The sequence below is a fragment of the Ambystoma mexicanum genome, chromosome 12 (assembly GCF_040938575.1).
Source record: "Ambystoma mexicanum isolate Mex_15411 chromosome 12, UKY_AmexF1_1, whole genome shotgun sequence".
Taxonomy (NCBI): Eukaryota; Metazoa; Chordata; class Amphibia; order Caudata; family Ambystomatidae; genus Ambystoma; species Ambystoma mexicanum.
In genome coordinates, this window is record NC_090936.1 from 256,279,631 (window position 1) to 256,305,019 (window position 25,389).

A 25,389-nucleotide genomic window follows, 5' to 3' on the forward strand; every position below is an offset into this window, starting at 1 on the left:
AGAGTGGCTGGGTCATTCATCAGTGTGACTGATGAATATTGTAGGGATTGTACTCACCCACTATCCAGGTCCGTCATCCTCTGTATCTGTCTATGTATCCTGGAAGTGTGCTGTTGCATAGGACCATGGAGTCGAGGGTGGAACCGGACACAGCAGTGGGTGTTGATGTGGTCAGGCCCGCAAGTCACCTGCATGTTGAGAGAGTGATAGTGCTTATGGTTCCTGTATACATTATCATGGGCGTGTGGTGCCACCAATGCAACATGGCTGCAGTCAATGGCTACTATGACATTAGGCAGTTGTGCAGTGGCATAGAACCTTCCCTTCATGTCGTTAACCTGGGCCTGGGTGGTGGGCAGTGCAATATGTTGGTTGACATGGCACAGGAGGGCATCCAGCACCTGGCCCAGGACTGCGAATGTGGGTTGTGCCATGCCATGCATCATGACCTCAGAGTGCTGGAAGGCGCCTCTCCCCAGGATCTGCAGGACTGCCACCAGCTACAGCGCACAGCTGTACGGATATTTATCCTGCTCCCCGGGTCTTCCTGGTTTGTGGCAAGCAGCTTGGTGATGGTCTCCCTGTTGACACAGTAATCAGTAACCAACTGGCTGTCGCTGAGGCCCAAAGTGATGGCGTGATAATGGGGATGGGTGCTCGCCTTGCTTGGATCAGTCTCCTCCTCCTACTCCACCTCATCCTCCCTGTACTCCCTGGGCCCTGGCCTGGTTGGCTTGCATCTCAAGGTCCAGGCGTAGCATGAGCAGGTGTGTGTCCCAGCTTGCAGCAAATAATGGCGGCATCATATGATATTTTATTTATATAGCGCCTATACAAAAATAGTTTCAAATCCCTTTAAGGTGGGGGAGGGAGCAAAGGAAAAGGTAACATAAAGAACTTTCTTACAAGGGCTTGAGATTATAAGTATGGACAAAAATAAGCTATCATACTAGTCCTGACGACATTTCTGATAGTGCAAGAGCATGGACATTAAGTGTGGGAATGATGTGGGGGAGGAAGAAGAGGAACAAACAATAACTATCGTACTAGGCCTGATGGTGTTGTAGAACAGTGTTTGGGGCTTGGGTGTGTCTTATTTAGCCCTCTGGTGTGCATTGTGTGCACCTGTGGCTTCATTTTGGCATCTGGGTTCATTTACCTCCAGTTGGAGGCTTGAGGTATTTCTCGACTATATTAGTGCTGTTTTTGGCACTAATACCTCCATACATGCACTTGTGGTATGGCTGCATTTGCGCTTTGTGTTGTCGGTGCTATTAGCACTGGATAAAAGAGTGCTGGCTGTAAAAGCGCCGGCTGTAATAGCACTGGTAAATGTTTGGTACACCGGTATTTGCGCCGACTCGTAATCTAGCAGAGCCGTATAGGTGATGCTAATTCGGTTAGCACTGGGTTTAATGGCTATCGCCCAACTCGCGATGAGGCCCTATGTCTGCAGTTGGTGAGAGCGCAGGCATTGCCCAAGCCAAGAGTATTACCCTATTGAGATTGAAAGCAGCCTTTCTGAAAGCCAGACACTGTTCTAACAATTACTGTCAGCCCAATAGAAGCTCAATCTTGCCTAAGATACAAGTGTGCAAGCATTACCTGAAGCCAGGAGAGTGGCACTAAGGCTTCTGGGTAATTGTGTGGCTGACATTGGCAAAGAGGTGAAGGCAAAGTTGGGGCAGGGAGACCTTGCAGCATATATACAATACTGGAGATGTCATGGTTGTAGACAGACAATAGAGGCAAAGAGGCTGCCTTTTTTGAAGAGATATTCAGAGGAAGAGTGCCTTGTCTATTGTAAGGTGGAGGAGTGCCTCAAAGTGAATCTTTTCCAAACCTGTCTCTGAAAATACAAAGTACTGAAGGTGTGGTGGTATATGTGGGCTCTCAGTGAATGCAAGACTTCAGTAGTTCAAATGAAGTGGAATGCTATGGGGTCAAGGAGAATGTTCTATTAGTAACCTGTGGCAGAAGTGAAGTTGTTGAAGTAGAAGCTACATTACTAAGAAGTCATCCAGACAAATGTACCTACTGTAATGTTTAACCTGAATAGACAAATACACATTGTTAACCAAGACTTTTGTTTCATTAACATTCTAGATGTTGTATTTCTTTTTGAACTCTGTCAAGTCTTCTTAGATAAATAGAAGTGGCAAAAGGACATTTTGGCTGAGAAACACTTGATGCTATTCTGAGGAAGTAGAAGGTCTTTATTCCATCAGAAGAAGAATGTGTGTTGCTGTAGGAACTGTGGTTGACAAAACCTCACCTTGATATTGACTTTGCAAGAACTGATCTGAGACCTTACTACCTATATGGATTTTTCCTTATATTCTTTTGAAGAACAATGAAGAGGAATACACTTTAAACCATGGGGTAGGGAGTTCACCCAGGTTGTTAAAAGGTTACCAAAACATGGTGAATGTCATTGTTGATGTTAATTGAATTGCCATATATTTCCTCTTGTGTTTGATGTTTAGTATGAGAGCCATAACTCATGTGATAGAATGTTTCCCCTTAGTTTTATTAGAAAAGGGAACCCCACAGTACAGTAGGGAAAGTGAGGCATTTTGATATTATTTCTATTCTAATAAAATGGCATATTTTGAACACCTAGCAAACAGTTGTCTGCCTCGCATTGCTGACTCCTCACATGATCCAGTTATTGAAGGGGTCATGTTGGGAGTGCAAAGCTCATCCCCGACAAAGAAACTGACCAGCACCCACTCACCACCCTCAAGCACTCTGGTCTCCATTCTCTAAAACCATAAAGAAGACATGTTTGGGGGATGGGAGAGTGGCAGCTGGCAATTGGACCAGAGGACTCACCATGTCACTCATGGCAGGGGGACTGCAAGCTGGCTGTCAGCCAGGGAAAGAAACAAGCACAGGCTGGAAGCATGACCTAAATAGAGGATGTCACACTTCCATATGGTGTTCATTTCCTGGAATGTGTGCCATGCTTCCTTGATTTCATGGCCTCACAGCCCCTTGTTGCATGGAGAATATGCAATGTTGGCGATCTTGCAATGGGGCATAGGAATGACTGTCAGAAAGCAATGAGAATAACATGAAATGAATCATCAATTGTGATGGTCTCATGCTCACTGTTATGCATGGGGTGCACCACAGTTTGAAGACCAATTCACTAAGGCTACCAGATCTCTAAGGACATTGTGTGTGAGTCTTCACCGATATGGGTTGCTCATAAATTGGAAGTGATGTCAGCAGTCTTCCACCTCCCCCTCCCCCAGACTTGCAGCTTTACTGGAGCTCTTTACAATGGACCTCACACATGTGTCATGCCTTAGAACAGAATGCTCCGGTGCAGAAAAGATTGTGGGCAATTATGAGCAAAGACTCCTCATTTTCATGATAATGGTTGAGGGTCCTAGGTGAATTGTTAGTGACAGCCCAGATGATGCCCTAGCCACATTATCGTTTGAATCTTCCAGTGTTCCATCTGCTAAAAAAGTGGGCTCCAACCTCTCTCTAATACAACACTCTGATTCCCTGAACCATTGATCCAATGCCCTCACCCAAGCTCAAGTGGAGGTTGTTAAATGTTAAATGTTAAAGGTATTTGTACCGCGCACCGTCACCAACGGAATTGGTCCCCAGGCGCTCTGGCGGATCTGCAAACGATAAGGAGGCATGGGTTAGTAAGGTGAAGAAGGAGTAGGATAGTGAGAGGAGTGGTGTTCTGTTGTGACTATCAAATATATGTAAGGGTGTTGTCCTTGGCCCTCCTACTCCTCCAAGATCCTGATGACTGACACCAACCCAGAATGGTGTGGAGGGACCCTCGAGCAGAATCAACCAGGGAGAGGCTATCCTGGGATGAAGGAGGCCACTCTTCAAATTGGAATGAACTGACAATATCCAGAAAGCCCTTGTGCATGCACCCCTATATTCAACAATATGCAATGTTAGTGTTCACAAAGAACTAAGTTACAGAATGGTAATTAAATCATCAACGGAAGATAGGATGCATTGCCCTGCACTAGATCACCTTTGAAAGCTGCCATAGGAGTGGAAGCCGTCCATGTCAGCATCTTATATTCTGGGGTGGGTGAACATGCAGCAGTTTTATTTTTTATTTATGTGTGTGTACTACCAACATCCCCCTCACTTTTCCAATACTGGGTCTATGGCTTAGTTTACCAATGGGAAATCTATTTGCTTCTAACAACGACTATCAAGTCCTGGATTTGAGTCCAAGCAGCCTTCTCCCAAGGCATGCAAGTCTGATACCCTGAACATTCACTGAGACAAGGAGTGGCTCTATGCTTCCTTGCTAACTCTTAAGGTTCCTCAGGGGGCAATGTATGGCAGAATGATAGTACTGTCAATACTACCCCAGTGGACACTTCTAATACATCTAATGCAGGGCACCTCTGGGTTCTACCTCTGTACCCATCTTCTCTCCTTTTCCAGGTCCTTGCTAAGAGAACCTCCAATTAAGTGCCTGGATTCTGAGAGGGTAGATTACAACATTTGAAGTGTTGAAAAGGGGTGGCATACAGTGTGAAGGCTGTCCATCTACCTTACACTTGTATTATTGCCACTGGCATAATCTCTCCACAGAGTATGCAGAAGGGGTTGTTCCACCCCCCACACTGCCGAATGATTGACCAATGATGCACACTACATTTTGTCAGGTACTGGGTCCTACCAAACGTCTCTATTTCCTCATTCAAATGCCAATGAGCAGCTATGCATGGATTTCAGGTCTTCAGGAGTATGTTCTCTTATTTAGAATCATTGGTGTCTACACTTTTTTGCACTTTTTAAATGTCCCATGTTGTGATCCTTGGTCTCCCTCTGGGATCTCCCTCTGGTCTTAATGGGTTTACAGGGAGATTAATTTCAAATGATTTACTAATCACTTGCAAGAAGGAGGAATAAAGGAGCAAAGCCAAATTCATCCTTTTTTGCAAATTCTCCGGTGAACCGTTTACCCGTGGACAAACATCAACGATAGTTTATCATGATTTTAATCTGTCATGAAACCCAAAGCGGGTGCTTAAAGCACACTTTAAAATACCTTCACATACTCACTATGCCAGCAATGTGAGGCTCTGCAAACATAAAAGGATAACTATTTTTTGTTAATGCCCTAACTACTGCCTTTAGAAAAATCACAAAGCGAGATCTCAAAATATGCTCTAAAATAACAAAAGACACCACCCTCCTTCATCACCCCCAGCTTCTCAGTTTAGAAGTTGCAGGTGAAATGGCCTTCAATTGCCCGATGAACCACTTTGAGAAATCTTCATTGCTCAAACTTCTATCACCGCCCAGCAGGGGGAATTTGAGGGGGGCCTTCTAGCCAATCATGCTCAGGTGCTAACAGCAACAAAACCCTCCATAGGAGGACATTATCTGCCAGTTAATGGTCCAGGCTCTACATTCAGTCCTTTGCATCGCTCCGATCTGTAACTCTAGCATTGGCTATTACTTGACCAGTAATGCCCGCCCCACTTTGGGGTATATTGCTTAAATATTTTTTTGTAAGTTCAGAGTCTAAAATACTAGACAAATACAAATGGTTCATTGTTTGAAAGAACGTATGAATGAATGTACTTTGGCATATATATGGACACCAATGTATCCTTTTCTATGAAGATATGTGATGATATACCTGTGATATAATATGATATGATAGGTTATTTATAACTTGCTTAATACCCTGAGGATTCTAAGCGCGGAACCGGGGATCAAACATGTGTTGCTATGCGTCGTTTTGTTTCCAAGGCGAGCACGTTGCCCCTAAGCTATCCTCCCGAGACAAATAGTATAAAGAAGAGACATCTAAATCAATGCAATGGCATAATAAAGCAAGGACCTTTACAATTAAACAAAGGAGGAGGGAGAGCTCATTGTATAATATCCAAAATAAATACATGCAGCATTTCTCCCGCATATTAACAGGTTCTATCATGCAACTAACTGGTGCTCAATGTACGGGCCACTTAAGGATGAAGAGCTGAACTAGCCCTGTCATAACATGCAAGCTGCAGAAGTGCATAATGGCTCCCTGTCTGGGCAAGCACTTAGCCTGCGAGCCATACGCCCAGCTGGCCGCAGCAACAGTACCGTTTTCTTTTTGAAAACGTTGTCATGATTGACCATATTTCAGGTTAACAAGCATAGTGAGGCACAGGCTGTAGTATTTTCAAAATAAGAAAGTTATTCTTTTTTCCTCTACCACTGCTGTTTTTCCCTTCCACATTTGCATTGAGTAAGCAAATAACTTATGTATTGGCATATAAACACTTATTCATTTAAATCTAATAAGAGAGAAGTTGTTAAAATGGGTGTGCATAACGTGGTCTATCATCTTGGCCGAGCTGATGACAATGTCTCACCTGAAAGTCATGAATGTTAAAGCAATAATTAATTTTCACAAGCATTCTGCATTTATGATGGCATTTCTCTCATCTGCAGAGTGATAGTTCAGAGTGTCCCAGAAATCCTAACAAGTGCTGGGTCTTTAAAATGAATTGTTAAACATCTATTTTCTGAGGAATAGATATATCATAACATTCCTGTCTCTATAAATACATGCTTAATAGATGTGAAAGTTTGGAATGATTGATCATGGATTAAAATGATGGATAACGACAACGGCCTGAAAGGTCAAAACTATTAGGTGCACATTGGAATATAAAAAGAAACTCGACATTTATCTCCGAAATGTGTGTTAAATGACAGGCCCCTTGGCATCCGAATAGGATTAGAGGTAACACGGCTGCTGTTTACATTTTAATTTGAAGAAAAACCTATACACATTTTCTAAACGATAGTAAATTCGGAGTGAACTGCATTAGTTTTAAGACTGTAGTTTAACATCATGTTGGATTCATTTATTATGTTTGGTGTCCAGTTCAATATGCAGTCTCCTGATGTTTCATGGTTTAATCTTCCTTTGCTCTGGTGCCAGGGTCAGAGTTCAATAAACAATCGTACCAGCACCCACCTGACATACACAGCAAAAGACCAATTAGACACTGGGTCTTGGCCCACTCTCACCCATTATGGCGGAAACAGCCCAGTTAAATATGAGCACTCCCTCACCTGTATTTTTCAGCTGAGGGAGGAATCTTAACCTTCAAAGGCAAACACTGGGCCTCATTACAAATCGCCCGGTATGGAAACAACGGTGGCGGTAAACCCGCCGCCACCATTGTTTCCATGCCGGGCGATCACAACTCCTGCAGGCGGGAGGTGATGTCTGACCTGGCGGTTTAACACTGCACGCCTGCAGGCGGACGAGGAAACACCGGCAGCATTACGAGATGCTGCCGGTGTTTCCATGATCCCCATTCCCATTGAGTCCTATAGGACTCAATGGGAATGGGGATTAACACCATTCCACCTCCGTGATTCCGGGAAACCGGTGTTGTAATGCCCCGGTAATTCCAGGAATCACAGAGGCGGAATGGTAATACGAGTCCAGCGATAACCAGGCGGTTTTACCGCTACGGTTACCGCCGGACTCGTAATGAGGCCCACTGTTTCCCTTTGACAGTTAAAGTTCCCTAGCTGTGCAAGCTTAATGAGCCATGCTAGGCTTGGGCCGTTTTGCTTCCCCTTCCTTGCATGACTCATTGGAAATGCTGGCTGGGGAACTGCAAGTCGGTATGTGCAAGGGGACGATCCTGCTGTGCTTTCTTGCACATACAGACAGGGCAGGCTGGAGAGAAGCGTCTCGTCACCCACGCTCAGGCCCCTGCATGCAAGTGCAGAAACCAGGAAGCTTCCTGATTCCTTTTCATGCTAGCAGGGGCCAATTATTAGTATGGATGCATGCATGCTTGTGTTGTTAAGTGAATGAATGCATGATGATGGATGCTGGTGTGAATGAGAGCGTGATTATTGTGTGCATGTTCAGTAAATGTGTGTTTTTATGTTCATTTATTTATTATTTAAATAAGAGTATGGATGACTATATGCTCATTTTATGAGTAAGTGCACGATTTGTGCTTGTGTGAATGAGACAGACCGTGCTTGCAGTGTGTATGTTGTCTAATTATGTGCGGTTGTATGTTAATTTATTTATTTAAATTTGTGTATAGATGCATGAACGCTTGTGTGATGAGTGAGTGCTTGATGGATGTTCGTGTAAATTAAAAAGAGAGTGCTTGCTGTGTGTATTTTGTGTAAATGTGTGTGTTTGTATATTCATTTATTTATAATTTAAATATGTGTATGGATGCATGTATGCTTGTGTTGTGAGTGAGCGCATGATGGGTGCGTGTGTGAATAAGACAGAGAGTGCTTGCAGTGTGTATGATATGATAAGTGATTTATAAAGCACCTGTACACAAGTGTTTCTAGGCGCGACAAGATAAAGAAGGGGAGACAAAGGGAGGACAAAACAAAACAAAAAATCTTGCGTGTCTTTCAATTCATGCAAATGCCGGGGGAAGGTAGACGAGGAGTGCCAGGGAGAGGGAAAGGGCGTGTGCAATAAGCAAAGCTCAGTAAGTGCAGCTGGGGTGTTTGGTTCTAAGTGCAAGGAGGCAGGGGACTGTACGTTTGCAGATACAGTCCAAAGTGTGCTGTAGGCCCAGAGGCAGTGCATTGGGCTACTGGTCGTGAAGGAGCCTGGTCCCCATAAGGTTCAGAGGGAGGCCAGGTAACCAGTTAGTGCAGCAGAAAAGAACACCAGCAGAGAGAGAGAGAGAGAGAGCGAGAGAGAGCGAGAGAGAGAAAGCAGAAGCGAACAGGAAGGTCTTGAGTTACTTCCAGAACGTGAGGTGACCCCACTCAAGTTTGAGAGAGACAGGGAGGCTGTTCAAGGGAGAGGCACCAGCCGAGGAGCGAGATTTACCCACCCACTCTCAGCCTTGAGAAGCGTCTTACCATCAGAGAGTTGTTGAGTATGTTGTGTATGTTGTCTAAATGTGTGTCTTTGTATGTTCATTTATCTATTTAAATATGTGCATGGATGCGTATGCTGCTATGACTGAGTGCATGACGGGTGTCCTTGTGAATGAGACAGAGAGTGCTTGCTGTGTGTATGTTGTCTAAATGTGTACATTTGTATGTTCATTTATTTATATAAATATGTGTATGGATGTGTGTATGCTTGTGTTATGAGTGAGTTCATGATGGATGTTTGTGTGAATAAAACAGAGTGCTTGCTTGCTGTGTGTATGTTGTGTAAACGTGTGTTTTTGTGTGTTCATGTATTTATTATTTAAATATGTGTATGGATGCATGTATGCTTGCGTTATGAGTGAGTGCATGATGAGTGCTTGTGTGAATGAAACAGCGAGTGCTTTCTGTATGTTGTGTAATTGTGTGTGTGTGTGTGTGTGTGTGTGTGTTTGTGCTGGTCCAAGCAGATTTTGGCGAGTGGGGGTAGGAGGTTTGTACAACAAAGACATTTCAAAAATCACTTTGTTGCACAATCGCCGGGAGAGGGATGGTATTTTTTTTTACTGGACATCTATGATAGCAGTCTAATAAATAATACCAGCCCCGCCCTTTGGAACCCCAATGCCTGTTATACACACATAACCACATTGATTATCTGCGTGTGTGAGGAGCTTGGGACCCAGGGGCAGGTGTGTCATTTTTTTTACTGTGCATCTATGATGTCCATTCAAAAAATCATGCCTGGCCCTAGTGCCCCCTGCCCCTCGCATTCATACAATCACATTTATTGTGTGTGTGTGAGGCACTGGGGCCCAGGGGACAGGCATGGCAATTTGGACTGGGAATGCCTAGTAAAGAATGCCAGCCCAGTGCTCTGGGATTCCTAGTGCCTCACATGCAATGTCAAGCCTGACCCCTAAGCCCCCCAGCACCTCGCATGTACACACAATTGATTATCTGTGTATGTGAGGCTGTGGAGGGCAATGAGGGAAGGAATGCCATTTATTAATGGGCATCTGATAGATGGCCAGTAAAAAAAAAACATTGTGACCGGGCCCTCCAAAACCTCGCACGCAGACAATTAATGTGTGCCTGTGAGGCGCTTGGGGCCTCAGGGGTTGGGCATGGCAGTTTTTCCTTGGCATCTATGCCCAATAAAAAATGCCATGACTGTACCCTGGGTTCCCAGCTCATGACACACATTTGCCCCATGGGCCCCCCAGTGCCTCGCAATCACACATGATCACATCCATTATTAATGTGATTATGTTTTAGTGCAAGGCGCTGAAGCACCATGGACCAGGCATCACATTTTTTACTGCCCATGGTTGATAAAGCAAGCATGATAAGTGTTATTATGTAGCTAGACTTGCATTTTAATGCATGCAGTCTAGCCAATTCTTATTGTGGTACAACATTTTAAATATGGCAGCTTTGATAATGCAAGCCTAATCAGTGGTATTATTCTTTCTGTGGCATGACATTTTGGATTGGGCATCTTTGATAAAGTATGCATGATAAGTGTTAATATGTAGCTGGAACGGCATTTTAATGCAGCCAGTCTAGCCATTTTATATTGTGGTATGAGATGTTGTATTGGGCATCTTTGGCAAAGCAAGCATGATAAGTGTAATTATGAAACAAGACTGGCATTTATTATTCAACAAGCTATTTAAATAAAATGTTTTAAACCTTTTATTTTCAGTTTTTTAACAACATATGTCACATGAATTTCAAACAACAGTCCGGAATAGTTTGTTAATTGGTACAATTGTGGATACAAAAGGGGGAAAAACTCAGTCTCTTTACAAATGCTTAGCCATAACTCTCTGACAGTGCCCCACATTTGGAAATGTGTATTTACACCCCAACCCTACTCCATTTTAACTGGTCAATGAGTCACCACCCTCAAACTCCCTCATGAAGGTCTCAGGTCTGGGTTCAATTCCAACTTATCCCAGTCCTCATACCAAGTCGAATATCTCAGCTCTGCTCTCTCTCTCAAGAGAACCAGAGAACGTTGAAGTCCATTTCAGCCCTGACGCATTTACGAAAGTCTCTTCGCAAGTTCCCCAACCTAGGACCTTCAATTGCCTTCCAGGACATGGCCACAGTCCTTCTGGCCGGCAGCAGTCCCAGGGCCAAAACCGTCAACACCCCTTTCCCTTTTCTACCCTTCGCACATGGCAAGAGTCCTAACAGAAAGTACTTAATTGTTCACTGCACCCCTACTGCAAACAACCCTGACAGTTTGGTGCCGACAGCATCCCAAAAACCTTCCACTCTGGCACATTGCCACCACATACATATGAACGTGCAAGCCTCTTTCCTGCCCCTCCAGCATGTCTGGTCCCCACCCCCTGACATTTTGGCCACCCTGGCCGGGCTCATGTATACTTGTCTCACTAGCTTGTACTGAATCCACTGAAGCCACACATTTCTAGAAGCGTGCAGGAGGGTTACATTTATGCCATGCAGCCTTGGTTTCTCAGGGAACCCATCCCAGATAGCCCGTACACCCGCCATCATGGTTGCATACTCCAAAAAGTTAAGTCGGTTAGCCAGGTAAGCCACCCTAAATTCCTCACATCTAAAGGCTCTGTGTCCTGTTTACAGGTCATCAACACTCCCAAACCCCCCTAGCTGCTCTACGGCTCCGCTTGTCCTCTGAGCAGTTGGCCCCTTCAACCTACTACAGCTCAGCAGGAGCACTGGCAGGAGGGGAAGTCTTTGTCCAGCCTGCCCTGTGGCCCTCCACCAGACCAAGATAATCGTTTCCACCAGTGTGTGAACTCCCTGTTGCTCCCTTTCCCGCCACCCGTAACTATAACTCTAGCACTTGCTCAGGCCTCACCCCCTTGTAATCCAAGTCGTAATACGGTCTCTACAGGGTTGGACGAACCAGTCCACCATATGCTCTAGTGTCATTGCCCAATAATACCTCCTAAAATCAGGGGCCCCAATCCCCCCTCTACCTGCCTCGAGCTGCAGAGTACCAAGTGCAATCCTTGGAGTTTCTCCTTTCCACAGTAACCTAGTGAGGGTGCTGTGTAGAGCCCGGAGGCAGACTCCATTTAGTATCATTGGCATGACCTGAAAGACATACAGCAATCTGGACAGCATGATCATTTTTACAAGGGCCAGACTGCCCACCATCAGAGAGATGGGGAACTTCATCCAGAGGTCTGTGAGCCTCTCAAATGCCATTATAAGTCTCCCTACATTCTGCTTGTATACCCAATCCCAGTTCACCATTATCCCCAGGTATTTGAATCCCATGGTTGGTGTTTTAATTCCATCATTACAGAGGATCTTAACATCCACGTTCAACATGGACAAAGGCTTGTACAAAGCACAGTCTGTTTGAACCCTCCCATACTTAGGCAGGGCAACTACCATTGCCTCTAGTATTGTCTTCGGCAAACGCCCTACCTGTATGGCTTCCAAGAACACCTCAAGTAATTTAGGGGCCAGGGCCTGCTCATATTCCCGATACACTTCCACTGATATTCCATCTATCCCAGGGGTCTTCCCTTGAGCCAGCTCATTAATCGTACTGGTTATCTGCTGCACCTCCATTTCCCGGGCCAGTTGCTCACTTTGCTGCTCATCTAAGCTTACCAACTCAGCCTCCAAGATCAATTGATACACTAGGCGCTCGCCAACCCCTGCCTTCTCCTGGTACAGTTCTGCATAGAAGTCCCAAAATGATGTCCATATCCCCTCATTATTCGAGATCACCACTCCATCCGGGACAAGAATTGCGTCGCATCTCTTTTTCTCCCCTACTTTTTTGGCCAACCAGGCCTGCATTCTCCTGGATTAATCTCCCTCCGAGTGTTGACGGGAGACATAGCCAACGTAAGTGTGAGCATTTAAATGTTCGCTAGACTCATGCAATTCCCTCCTGGGGTTATCCAATGCATCTGGTTGGCCCATTCCCCTCACCAGTTCCTGGTCCAGCTGTGCCACCTCCCCATCAAGAGCCATAACTTTGTGCGCCAGGGATCTAGTCACTCCCACATCAGTGTATATACACAAAGCCCTTATAAAAACATGAAGTGCCTCCCATTCAGTAAACCTGCGCGCCGTGGTACCCCAATCATCAATGAATTGGTGGATGCTGTCCCCGAGCATGGCCCTGATCCCTTCATCCTCCCGCATCCGGTTGTCGAACTTCCACTTTGGGATGGGCGGGCAAACATTCCTGCACACCAGCTCCACCAGGAGCGGCAAGTGGTCCGACAATGACCTGTGTAAATATTCCGCTGCGGCTAAACAATCTAGTTTTCTTCCCCATAAAAGCATAGCCAATAATTGAGTAGGACCAAATGCCCAAATCCTTCATTTTCCCTCCAGGTAATACACACAGGACAGATTTAGCTGTATTAACCATCAGTCCTGACAACCCCCCAAACTCCTCTACTGTTCACAATGCTTGCCAGAGGTGCCATTCCGGTGTCTGATATATAAGAGCACATCATCTTCATATAACGATATACAGTATCAGGTCCCTCCCATTAATAAGCCCATGTGCTCATGCCTGCAGCAAAACACTCTACTCAAAGGCTCGATGACCATTGCAAATATCAATGGGGAAAGCAGACAACCTTCTTGTGCCGCCTCTGCACACTCCACACGTAGAAATCACCTCATTCACCTGTACTAACCTTTGTACAGGAACTTCACCCAGTTAATGAAGCCAGACCCATTTCCTTCTTCTCTAAGATCCACCTTTGAAACTCCCATGAGACGGAAAAGAATGCCTTATATGAGTCTAAACTGAACACTGCTACCCTTTCCTCAGTGGTTCGATGTTTGTCCAGAACAAGGAACAGTCGTCTCAGGTTATCCATGGTGGCCCTTTCCAGGATGAACCCAATTTGGTCAGGGTGGACCAGGGTCTTCATAAATAGGGACAGCTGACCCGCCACTACCTTGTAGGGGATCTTAACATCCACGTTCAACATGGACAAAGGCTTGTACAAAGCGCAGTCTGTTTGATCCCTCCCATCTTTAGGCAGGGCAACTACCATTTCCTCTAGCATTGGGCCTCATTACGACCCAGGCATTAAGGGTTAACGCCGTCGTTAACCCTTAACGCCTGATTCCAATTTTAACGGCTGCTTTTAGCAGCCGTTAAAACCCACGGCGCTAACCTGCCTTGGTGCTAATTACGGCACCGTAATTTACAGTGCCGTAATTAGTGCCTTCCCCACTCCCATTATGCCCTATGGTGCAAAAATGGGAATGGGGAAGGGTAAATGGGAAATGGGGATTTACCGCCCCACTCACCTTGGAATGGGGCGGTAAATCCGCCATCCACCATGGTGTAAACGTACTTTACACCATGGTGGTAAAGTTGGCGTACTTACCGCCTGGGTCGTAATGACCCCCATTGTCTTCAGCAAACTCCCTTCCTGTATGGCTTCCAAGAACACCTCAAGTAATTTAGGAGCCAGGACCTGCTCATATTACCAATACACTTCCACTGAGATTACATCTATCCCAGGGGTCTTCCCTCGAACCAGCTCATTAATCGTACTGGTTATCTCCTGCACCTCAATTTCTCGGGCCAGTTGCTCCCTTTGCTGCTCATCTAAGCTTACCAACTCAGCCTCCAAGATCCATTGATACACTAGGCGCCCGCCAACCCCTGCCTTCTCCTGGTACAGTTCTGCATAGAAGTCCCAAAATGATGTACATATCCCCTCATTATTCGAGACCACCACTCCATCCAGGCCAAGAATTCTGTCACATCTCTTTTTCCCCCCCTTCTTTTTTGGCCAACCAGGCCAGCATTCTCCTGGATTAATCTCCCTCCGAGTGTTGACGAGAGACATAGCCAGCGTAAGTGTGAGCATTTAAATGTTCGCTAGACTCATGCAATTCCCTCCCGGGGTCATCCAATGCATCTGGTTGGCCCATTCCCCTCACCAGTTCCTGGTGCAGCTGTGCCACCTCCCCATCAAGAGCCATAACTTTGTGCGTCAGGGTTCTAGTCACTCCCACATTAGTGTATATACACAAAGCCCATATAAAAACCTTAAGTGCCTCCCATTCATTCAACCTGTACGCATGGTACCCCAATCATTAATGAATTGGTGGATGCTGTCCCTGAGCATGGCCCTGAACCCTTCATCCTCCAGCATCCAGTTGTCGAACTTCCACTTTGCGATGGGCGGTCGAACATTCCTGCACACCAGCTCCACCAGGAGCGGCAAGTGGTCCGACAATGACCTGTGTAAATATTCCACTCTGGCTAAAAAATCTAGTTTTCTTCCCCATAAAAGCATAGCCAATAATTGAGTAGTACCGATGAACAGTGCAGTAGTATGTCAGTATCATACAGGTTCTAGCCATATCTAGTGTGTCGTTCAGTACACAGTAAAAATCCCCCATCCATATGGGCCAAGCATCTCTACGAATCACCAGTAATCCCTGCATGTCCCGGAATAATGCAGCCTGAGATACATTTGGGGCATATGTCCCAAGTAAAAACACTGCCATCCCCAATGCCTCTTCCTCCATCCCCATGTATCTGCCCTCCTTGTCCTCTATGAATTTCCAGACTCCAAGCAACAGTGTTTCCCGGACCCAGATCATTACTCCCTGTAGTATGTGGAAAATGTGGTTCTCCATCCCAGCCAAATTCCCCACAGCCCTTGTGCATCCAGGTGAGTTTCCTACATGACCGCCATGACAATTTTATGTCTCATTAAATAGGACCAAATCTTACTCCTCTTCACCACGTTATTCAGCCCCCACACATTCCAGCTAATGAGTCTCAGCGTGACCATTCTATGTGATAACAGGTACTTGCACCCTCTCAACTAGAGTCCCATTTCCTACCTGTGAGACAAAAATAACATAACCTAGCAACACCCTTTCCCCCAAATGTTCCCATCCTCCACCCTGCACTCAAACCCCCAACTCTAGGGCACATCCCCACTCCTCCCCCTCCCCCCAACTCTTATTATTAGAACAATCCCCCCTCAACCTCATCCTCGCCATAGAGGCTGGTTGTAAAGGTGAAGGAAGAGCACTGGTGGCTGGCTCAGAGTGGGCACCCCATGAGCCTATCAAAGTTGAACACCTTCAATCTTCCCAACAAACCATATCTAGTCAAACCTTCATCCCAGTTCCCTGCAATACCAACTGGGACAACCCAGCCCATGGGGCGTGAGCAATTCCACTCATCACCCCATCCCTTGGTCTTCAGTCATTGTCTTCTGTGTCCCTCAGGCCCGGTTCTCCACTCCTATCCACGCCAGAGATTCCACCAAGCACAGGCCCACCAGGATACCATTCCGGCCTTCGTTCCAGCGTGCCCTCTCTTGTCACACAGCTTCTCCCAGTGTTGCCTTCCGTTGGTGCTGTACCTGGGATGGTCGGGAGTGCTCACTCCTTTCACACCTTCACCCAGCCTCATCCATGCCAGGTGGTCCCCCTCTCCTCGCACTCAGATTCCAGCCAATCCCATACCTCGGCTAGGTGTTGCAGGAAGTGTGAGGGCCTGTGTGCCATGACATTCAGTTTCACAGGGAAAACAGCATGCATTTGGGGTCTAAATCCCTCAATTTTCTCTTCACTCCCTCACAGAACCTGTGCTGTCTTTGCACCTGCACCTTTTGAGTGAAGTCTGAGAAAACCATAATACGCATGCCATCCATCATTAAGGCTGTGTCCCTGCGTGCGTCTCACAGGACTGCATTGCGGTCTCTGAAATTCAACAATTTCGCCATGATCGGTCTAGGGGTTGCACCCACTGTGGCTGTCATCCAGGCACACTATGGGTCGTCTCAATGGTGAACCACATGGACAGTCCCCTGATCTGCAGCACATCCGTGAAGATGTGCTCCAAATACAATTCCTGCCGGGGCCCTCCTCCCCTTCCAATACCCCCAGGATCCTTTTATTACTGCGGCTGGAATGGCCTTCAGCGTGCTCTGCTTGAATCTCAAGTGCTCTTGTTGTTGCTGTGAGCGCATTCAACCTGGGCTGTAGCATCGTGACCGTGTCCTCAAACTCACCCATCCTTCCTTCGGCTCCTGTGACCCTCTCTCCCATCTTCTGGAAGTCCACCCGCACCCGTGACAGTTCCACCGCCATCATCTGCACCTTCCCTTCAAGCGAACTCCTGGATTCCTGAATAGCCTGCAGCAGTTGCACCATGGTGACTGTCTCTTCTGGGGGAGCCAGGGTGGGGTCTGCTTCAGTGGACATATTTTGCTGGGTTTGTTTGCTCTTGCCACATCATATACTGTTCATGCTTCTGCTGCCCTTTCACCATGTTGAAGCGAGGCACTGCCTTCCAAAAAAAAAGGAAAAGGAGAAGTGGCCCGAAGCTATGGCGTTAATCAGCCAGTTGCCCCTGCCCAGATGAGCCAGAGGCCCCCTCCTGCGTGTCCCGAGCTACCAAGCCACTAACTGTGTCTCCTGTCTGCTCTGTCTGAGGGGCCCAGCAACGTGGTCCAGCCAGCTTCAAGTGCAGCCACACCTCGGGGCACCCCCAGGAGTCCCATCCAGCAGTGACTCTTACCTGCGCCCAGTGCTGGTATTAGGCATCTCTCAATCAAATAAGGCCCAGTTCCAGGCCTTGTTTACCCTGCTCACGTACAGGGTAACCCATGGCACCAGTTGCATATTGATTTTATAGCCACTCAGCCACGTGCCCCACTCTGCCCCTCCTCTCCGCTCATTGGGTCTGTCTGCTGCCCCCGAGGTACAGGCCCAACAACGGGCCCCGGGGACCTCTGATACCAGACCCCAATCAGCACCCGACTCCTAGTGGAGGACTCCAAACCTCCTCACTGCATTAGGGAGCTACGCTCCATGCATCCACCAGGTCCATCCAAGCCTGCTCGCCACCTCACTCACCCTGCACCAGCATTTGGGCAATTCTCTGGGGCCCGCCTGCTCACTCCTGCTCCAAGTCACCCGGCGGCAGCAGCAGCCCCTGCGATTGGGAGAGGAGGTTCCATGGCTTGCAGCCCATAGTGCCCATTCGCCTCTCTCCATGGGCACTTCCAGCACACTGCCGTTGTAGAGGAGGAGCCAAAAGCCTCTGCTAAAAGCTTGCACCCATGTTGTCTATATGTTGGGAACTGGAAATTGCGACACGTGCAGTACCAGTGAAAATGCCTATACTGCAAAGAATTATTGAAACAAGGTATCCATTGAGACAACCCATATGCGCTCTTAAAGAAATGGTGGTCTTCTGAGCAGAGTCCCGGAAGAAGTATGAAAATGAGCGAGAAAGAAGACTGGTGATGCGATACGAAGCAGCACTGACGCACACCCAGAAAAAATATGTAAGACGAAAGAATCTAGATATTCTATAAGATCTGAAATGGAGGTGTTGAGGATGAGCAACATTTCAGGCTCGAGATAAAGATGCTCATGCAAAGAAACGCTGCAGAAAATGCAAAGTCATTTTACAGATGCCGTAACGCAAGTAGACAAAGTGATCTTACGGCTGTCAACATAGTGAATAGATTGCGGCGATGCGACCATGTATATACATATGAATGTATAGAACCTGGATGTTCCACAACGCACTTTATCAAGACTTGAACCCTGTGAATGCAGGGACGTCATTGAACCAAAATGCCAGGGGTAGCGGAAGTGACATCATTAGACCCTTGACCTCTGATGACATCACAGGAAGTGATGTCATTTGACCCCACGCCAAAGTGATATCACAGGAAGCGATGGAACACGGCCTTTCACCCCTTGACAAAACAGGAAGTGGTATCACATAGCATTGTTCCTAAGTACAGTACAGTGTGTATTGGCCCATATTTTCCAAATTACTGTGAATGCAAGCAGACATCCATGGCCAAATGATAATGATGTGTTATTATATAACACTTACGCTTAAGCGCTTTATATATAATAAATACAATATCACCCAACCTGTGTTGGTACTCATTTATCTAACTCAAAAGGATGAAAGGCTGAGTTGAGGTGTTTAAGACAAGACTAAATCTGGCAAATATTGTATAGAAATCCAGAAAGACAAATCGTGTGGTATTCTTATTCTTTCTTATTTAGGGTGAATGTTGAAAGTGTTAGACTTATGGAACCCCTGTTCTTTTTGTTTAGTCTTTTTTTTTAAAGAGGCCTGGTCAAGAAAGCCAGCCACTCCAGAAGCAAAGAGCCACACGGTGCTGGCCACAGCCCAGGAGCTGGTATTTTAAAAAAACAAAAAAAGTCTTGTTTTTTGTTTTAATTTTAGGGGTAGTAATGGAGACCTCAGGGGTCACAGTTGCGACCCCTGGCGACCTCAAAATGACATCCCTGCATGAATTGAAAAGGGTTTCAGTGTGGCGCAGTTGGAAAACAGCTAACAGTGAAGGAGAATTCAGAAAGGCTTTGCTGGCCTAGCACCAAGAATCGGGGCCACCGTGAGCCTGGTTGTCCATCCAGTAGTTACATGAACGTGAGAAAGAAACAAACTTCTGTTTGAAGTGGAATGAAAAAACATTGAAGGCATCAAGAGTTCATCATTTAATGATATTATATGCAGCAAAAAGCAAAAAAACGTGGTCTCCAGTCACATGGTCAGGTTAGAATAGCTTTGGGACGAGCTACACTGAAACCAGAAGATAAAACCATGCCACACTCCCTTTTATTTTCAGACAAGGCCTAGTTCAAAGCCTTAATTGAATGGCAGACTGCAAGAGAAATGATGGATGTCTGACTAATTGGGTGGGAAGCCATGGTCAAGACTAGCCCACAGGCAACTGGGGTACCAGCCTGTGTGCTGCTAGCATGTGGAATATTCCAGAAGGGTACAAGCATGCCAACCAATTGTAGAGGACCATGTAACAGAGAGTCCCATAGTTTGTTTAACCAATGGATCGTCGTGTATTTTATGACGATGAAGATGACTTGCACTAGGGGAGGGCTTAGTTGTCCACCTGATTTTAGAGACCCAATCACCAGCCACGTTAGTATGGAACGTATACTTAGATGTTCCCTGTAAGCCTATCACATCCCCAAGTAGGATTTTGTAGTTTGCCACGTCAATGATGACGAGCTTTGACTATGAAAGTTGTGTTTTTTATGAAAGTCACAGAGAGAAATTGGGCGAACATCTGTTGATGTTGGTTGTAACTCCCTGTTTTAGATAATTGCAAATAAAACAGCACTTTGTTTTGCCAACTTCCTGAGTTGGTTTGATTATTGATGTATGAGTAAATGATGCATCCCTATCCATCTCTAAGTATTGCTACCTCATTTTAAAGATACCAGGTCTATGGGTTCACCGGGTTGTCCATTTTCTGGCCTCTCCTCTCCAGTTTCACGGACGCTCGGCCCACACCAAGGCCGCTGAGGCATCAAATAATGTGATTCACAGGCCCGGCCTGGCCCAGGCCTTCCTCTGCCTCTGCTGCACCGGTAGTCTGCTTGTATCAAAAGTTGCAGCCTCTGTGTGCTTCGTTTGGGAGACTCGTTATCTCACTGGGTCTAGCGCCACACCAGTCTGGCCATTTCTTACCAAGGCATGACATTTTAAATTGGGCATCTTTGATAAAGGAGGATCAGTGGTATTATTCTTACTGTGGCATAACATTTTGCATTAGGCAACTTTGGTAAAGCACGCATAAGTGTTATTATGTAGCTAGACTGGCATTTCAATGCAGCTAGTCCAGTCATTTCATATTGGGTATGACATTTTGTATTGGGCATCTTTAGTAAAGCAACCATTGTAAGTGTTATTATGAAGCAAGACCATCACTTGTATGCAAGCAGATTAGACATTTCTTATTGCAGCATTACATTTTGCATTGAGCATTTTTGATAAAGCAAACATGATAAGTGTAATTATGTAGCTCAACTGGCATTTTAGTGCAGCCTGTTTGGAAATGTTTACATACTTTAGCATACATTTTTAATGGTAAAGCCAAGTGGAGTATGTTCTTAAGTGGGTATACCGCCATATACTGGAAGAACAAACATGGACATGTTTTCTTAGAATATCATTACTGGCATTATGCGCAAAGCAAACATGAGTATGTTCCTGTATGGAATACTAGGGTATAATGGTGGAGTCAGCATGGAAATGTATGGGCACAGCCAGTGTGAAAATGTTTTATACTAGCACATATTGTGCGAAAAGGCATCATGAAAATGTGTTGGAAAAATGCTTCTGTGCAATGTTGGTGACTTGCATGTATTGGATTTTTCATGAGTTACCCTATAAACCAAAACTGTTTGGCATTTTAACAATTTTTTATAAAAAGTGTGCTCTAAAATGCACCATTATAACTCATTATTTTAAAGAAATTCTCAGGGGAATAACCCCCCTAACCCTCCTTTATTGGTGTGGGTTGCCTCGCTATGCTCAGTCACTGTCGCATTGTGGAATCAGAAAATACAATATTAAGGCTTTTACAACATGCAAAGAGAAATACACCGACACGGGCTTGTAAAGATTCCCAGAATCTTTATTGCAATTCTGTACAGTTCACAAAACAAAGTACACAAATAGCTATTTGGCCGTCAATACATCACAGAGACCACCAGCAGGGTTCAATGTGAGCAGTGAACAGGATTTGCTAGCTGGACATCAGCGTATTTATACAGTTTTGTTATAATGATGTCCAGCCTCTTACAAGTTAATCATGTACTGGGCTAGGGTCACGCCAGGTTTGTTCCTAATTTACATACCTCGTGCATGCGGTTTACTTTTTTAATACATTTGCTAACAAACACTATTATTCTCAAGGTTTAACTTTACACTCTTTACACATTGCTTTAATACAGATCATACAGATGTTTCACATATCGTGTTTAGACAGCGTTATTGTTCTTGTATACTTGTAGGTTAACATCGCTGATTCAAGTAATCCCCTGATCCCGAGGTCAACAAAGGACAAGGTCTACATGACCCTAACATGTAGCCTGAAGGCAGGTTGGCCATTAACTCTCCTACAGAGGTTGAAGAGGTTAAAGCAAGAACAAGAGAACACAAGACGGCCATTTTAGGCCACAGGGTGACTTTGTACGATAAACTAAAATGGCGGCTTTAACCTAAAAATGGAGGCTTGATTCACTTAAGTTCACGACCTTGCAATACAGATTTCCTCGCAAAGCAACTGGGCATAGGCCAACATATACAATGAGGACGAAACAATATTATATTGTTCTAACAAACCCTCCTGTTGGCCTATGCCAAGTGCTAAACTACCTTCAATCACTTTGTGACTAACTCCACATTTCAACGTCTACACACCCCGAATCATTGTCAGACATATCTATTGCCATTAAATCAGACACTAGAGTTTCTTTCAACACATACTCCTTGGAAACCTGATCTGGGGCGTATATTTTATGCCCTAATACATTTGTTGCTTGCGTGCAACACCCCCCTAATACTGAGCATATACCAGGGAGACACTGTATACAACAACAAAGGAACAGAAAACTTCCCAAGATAATCAGAAGGGCCTAAAACAACTTCCATCCCTACGACCGTAGGAGGTCCCAAAACCATGCACTAAGTTCCTAGTTTCCCTCAGGAACATGCACTTCTGAACTAAGAACATGTAGATTTTGGATAGCCGTAAAGATCGTTGGAGAGGAGTCTGGTACGTAAACACAGCAAGCGGACCCCACTAATTTACATACTCCTCCACGGTCAGCCAGAATGACATCTAATGCCATCCGGTTCTGAAGAGCCACTAATCTTATCGCTTTCTGTTCTAACGTCATATTATAGAGTATGTCAGTGGTCCGGTCGATGGTTCTCTCCAATACTCTTGCTAGTCCTCTGATATCTTCTGAATTTGTAATTTGCCCAAAAAATGGCACAAAGGATTTCATGATGTCTCCTAGAGTTTGCGCTGGAGTATCCCCTTTCACACCTCGTCGTGGACGAGTCTTCGAAATTTCTGCAGTACTGGCAATAAATACCCCAGGTAATAGAATCCCTAAATAACAGGTTCCTTGCCAATCCCTGGCCAACCATGGAAATGCCACATTACCGCAAACAAAATAGACAGGTTCACCTACGTACAGAGGTTTGTTCTCACTAGTCAAATTTGCAACGTTGGCGCATTTCCTAAAATTGCCCATTGACCGTGTTCCATTCCTCTGTATGCAGAAGGATTCTGAATCGGGGCTATGGTTAACAGAATAAGATGGAGGCGTGGCATCCTTATTGCCTATAGGAGCCATTTTGAAAGAGATCAAAGACTGAAAAGGACGAGACAATCTAACAGAAGCAACGTTTGGCTTACTCCTATTTGCAAAAAGCGAGCATCCCAGGGGCATCAAAACATGTTTTTCAAAACTATTCAAATTTGTACCATCAAAGTTCCCTGAGATGCTGTCATTCCATCGGCCAAAGAATAGTGCTCTAAGAGAAGCATAACAAGCAGGTGTCAACGGTAAAGGATGAATATACCAACCTAACCCCTTATCCCCATGTTGCGGTAGAATTGAGCAGATCCAGCAATTGGTCCTATTTAAAATTGCATGAGTGGCATTCATTATTAACAAAAGGGTATTATTCTGATAGTTCCGCCTATGGGACAAATCTCTAGGCGATAAGGTATGCAATTGCACGGAAGGAGTGGGGAAAACAGATACATTTTCAACAGGCAAAAAGTCCTCTAGCGGATATGCTTCCTCCAGATACCATAACCCAAAACCAATAGTTACTAAAATCCCAGTTATTATTACAAAAAGCAACAATACACTTTGGGGGTCCCATTACATGCTTGATCATTGTCTCTGCTAGTCACATATTTATCTAAAGGTTCGGTACGAGCGGTAGCGGGTGCAGGCATCGTAGTCTTTAATTGAAAAAACACCAATTGTTGGTTTGCTGGCGACTCCAGTCGTGCGTCTTCTTAATGTCTTTCCCACAACCCTTAGCCAACAGAATCCTTTCGTACAGTCGGGCCGAAAGGCAAGCCCTCAAATGATTTCCTCAATCGCACAGTCAAACCGTGCCGTACGTCTATTTCCTTGGACGTAGATTATATTTCACAATTTCCGGTGCCAAAGGATCGGATAACAAAATGTCGTCACTTCCCACTGGAGGAGGCGAGTGAACGGAAATGGGATCCGAAAATGATTGATCCGGAAGTACCACTGTTGGAGAGTGCGGAGACAAGTTGGCCGTTTTGTCTGGCCTTGCAAACTCTGGAACGGTCTCCGATACTCTTGTGTCGGTTGTTGCTGTTTTGGGCAAGTTGGTTACAGCAGTGGAAAGGGATTCTGTGTCTTCTGTATCGTATGGCACGGGCTGCAGGATCCGTTTGGTGTGTGTCGCGTGGATCCAGTTCTTACGACCCGCACAGCAGTCTGGGTGACTAGCAGGACCTGGTAGGGATCCCTCCACCGAGGTGCAAGGCAAGACAACCTCTCGAAAACTTTCGTGAGGATCCAGTCCCCCGGTCGTAGACTGTGACCAGGACCCTCGTAACGTACAGGTAATGCCTCTCGCACCTGGTGATAAATTGAAAACAGATTTTTAGTCAAGTGGTTACAGTAATCTGAAAGAAGCACATTCTCTATATCCCGCAACGAGCTACTTTTTGGCATACCCCAAATATTAGCAGGCCTCCCCATCACCACCTCAAAGGGAGAGAGCCCAGTCTTAGTTTGAGGGGTTGTTCTCATCGACAACAACACGATCAGTAAGGCGTCCGGCCATTTTAACTTGGTGCCAGCACACGTCTTTGCGAGCTTGTTCTTTATAATGCCGTTGTGCCTTTCCACTAATCCGGCACTTTGGGCATGTCTGGCCGAATGGAACCGTTTATCAATCTGTAATCCTTTGCATATTTGTAGGATTAGAGCAGCGATAAAGTGTGACCCATTATCCGACCAGATGACTCTCGGCAGCCCGAACCTAGGAGAAAACTCTTTCAACAGAGTTTTTGCTGTGGTTATGGCCGTTGCATCTCTAACAGGGAAGGCCTCAACCCACTTACTAAAGGCACAAATGACAACCAACACATATTTAAGATTGTTGCAACGTTCCATTTCAATAAAATCAAAGTGAATAACCTCAAACGGAACAGAAGGTGGAGCGAAACTTCCTCTAGGAGTCGAGGTACCTTTTCCTACATTGTGCTGCAAGCAGACCATGCACCCTTGGACAAAGCGCTCCGCAATTTTGAAAATCTTATCATTGGCCCATACACTATGTAGCATTTTAGTCAATTTACGTGCGCAGACATGTGTCGGACCATGAGCCAAAATGACCATCATTGTAATATAGGCATCAGGGAGTAATCATTTTCCTTCAACATTGTACACCAAGCACCCATCATCATCCAATCTTCCCTCACCCTCGGCCCATTTCTTGGTTTCCTCTATAGTAGCATCTGCTTGAATGTCTTTTACAGAATCGATACTTTCACCAAAAGTGTAAATATTTACAGTTTCTCTTACAGCATACATCTCTGAACTAAAATCAGTGGCAGTTTGTTTAGCTATTTGATCAGCAAAAGCATTCCCTTTTCCTATATC